Here is a 2,389-nt window from a genome sequence, read left to right as displayed (position 1 = left end):
GGTCTCATTGACCAAAAACCAGTTCAGGTTGGTTACTAACCAGATTTTGAAAACCGGGTTTTAGCTTTGGATTTGTTCATATGCAGTGATTTGGAATGTTTGAAAACTCTTCAATTCTCCCAAAAAAAAATTTCTCCAAATGAAATGTCAATACTAAAGTAAACAGTTTTTGCCTAAATGGAAAATGGTTAAAATGGCTCCAAAAGGATCCACTTATTTGCGTAGAGGATTTATTCACCAAGCTTTGGAGGCTAAAGATACTAAATACATGTTTAACATTCACCCATTAACTTTCAGGCATTACATCGGACCCTTCTCTAATTACTCAGCAAATGTGTATTCTCTGGCATAAAGGAATTTGTCAACACATGCTAAATGTATGTCTGACACTCACCCATAAACTTTTGAATATTAATGTATTTTCCCACACATATATCAAAATACACATTAATGCAGATTCACATTCACTTCTTCTTTAGCTCATCAAACTTAGGTTGGGCAATTGCAGCTAATTTAGTGCTTTTCATCTAAGGAGAGGACTGAGAAACACTATACAATCCAGGGGAGAATGCAAAACATTGAAAAATAGAGAAAAGCATCATCTCAAAAGCGACTAAGTTGTCAGGAATATGATTGGATTTGATTACCCCCATTGCCACTAGAATCTTAAATAGAGCTCCCTGCAAAATAGTCAGAGAAGAAACTTCAAGAATTAATACGAATGCGGCAGAAATTAAGCATCTAATTAGCATATGAAACCAGACTGCATAAAGCAGATCATAGTTTTGAAGTGTAAGGCACATATGAACTCAAGATATTCACAAAACTTAAGATATGAAATCAGAATTAATTGTTTGTACCTCCAACATAAATTCATGTAGTCACAATTGATTAATAAATGTGCATTTTGAGACCAAACCCGGACACTCAAATAGTAATCACATGTATATGAATATATGATCAGATGAACTATTAATCAACGATTATGACTCTGATTCCTACAATCCTCACTCGGTATAAGAGATAGCATTCAAAAGTGCATTTGCTACTTAATAGTTGTAACACCTCGATGCAAATTCCAAATCCTAAAGCAAGTTGTAAATAATAAATAAATAATACTAATAATCATATAAATGATAATAAGGCTTTAACAATGCACAGTGTTGACTCGGGTCAAAACTCGAATTTGACTCAAGGCCGAATCAGATTAAAAGGGGAACATGTTGGGGATATGTCAGAAATGCGTACCTATTTGATCCCGTAAATGCCGTATACAAACCTGTTCATGTAAAATCCCGTAACCCGAACAACAAAATAAGTAAATAACTTGGATTGGAACCAGAATCGTGTAATCACTTTCAGAACAAACCATTTGGAGGTACACCCAAATTTTTGATCGGATAAGACTGGTTTCCCATTCAAGAACTAGATTTTGATTCATTGAGATATCTTGTACCAAAAGTATTCGATGGTTCGTCTTGGGTATCAATGGAAAGAAACCAACCATTTTTTATACAAACTTGATGTTTGTATTTGTGTGTCTCGCAAAAATGGAAGAGAGAACCGTTTCTCTCCATCTAATATTGTGCGTATGTGCCGACACAAAACAAATGGAATGGACATTTTCCTTCTAAAGAAAATCTTCCTTTTATGTCTATCCAAAATAGACGGTTACATCCATAAATGAAAGTTTGTATCTCTTTTTCCTCAAAAGATGACGGCTACACGTAGTCAAGTATATATACGAACCCAAGTTGAAAAATCAGCTTTTGACATATATAACTTCAATATTAGTTACATAATATTAAGCTTTAACTTGCAATATTAATTTAATATTAATATTACTAAACCATACGCACTCATCTTAATATATACAATCGGGCCCGCACTCCCGCATCACCTGATCGACCCGATTAAACGAATATTAAGATCAACCATTCGATAAGTTAATCCAATACCACTACAGAACATGGATATTGCTAAAATATCCAACAGAACAACAGGATCAGACTCAGGTCAACACATGTCAAACTAAGCCAAATCAGGTCAAAACTCATGCCAAAGATGGTCAAATATGTTTTTTAAATAAAACTCTAGATTTGTGTACGTTTCTAAATAATTACGTTTGAACTTTGAAGTATTATGTTAATGGTTCTAAACAATTATGTTTAAGTTTAAAGTTTTAGTCCATTTCTAATTTTTCAATACATATAATTTCAATAAACCATGATTTTTCTATATAAAACCAATAAGTTGAGTTTACAAAAACTGGTTGTTGCGGCAAACAGAGATCAATACTTTAAACACACACATTGAAATATTAAGCGGATAATGAAATTCCAAAAACCTGTACATAAGCATAAGATTTTACCTGAAAAAGCAGACGCCG

At 33.4% G+C, this 2,389-nt stretch overlaps 1 long non-coding RNA gene across 1 annotated transcript; it reads right to left on the bottom strand.

The window, feature by feature from the left end:
- Positions 1 to 256: 256 nt before the first annotated feature.
- Positions 257 to 1,600, bottom strand: LOC122594347. Its single transcript, XR_006322971.1, has 2 exons — positions 1,249 to 1,600; positions 257 to 680 (listed from the first exon to the last, which is right to left on the bottom strand). It is a non-coding gene; the product is annotated as an uncharacterized LOC122594347 (long non-coding RNA).
- Between the last annotated feature and the right edge of the window lie 789 nt (positions 1,601 to 2,389).

The sequence above is a fragment of the Erigeron canadensis genome, chromosome 3, assembly GCF_010389155.1.
Source record: "Erigeron canadensis isolate Cc75 chromosome 3, C_canadensis_v1, whole genome shotgun sequence".
NCBI classification, from domain to species: Eukaryota; Viridiplantae; Streptophyta; class Magnoliopsida; order Asterales; family Asteraceae; genus Erigeron; species Erigeron canadensis.
This window is presented reverse-complemented; position numbering and strand designations above follow the sequence as displayed.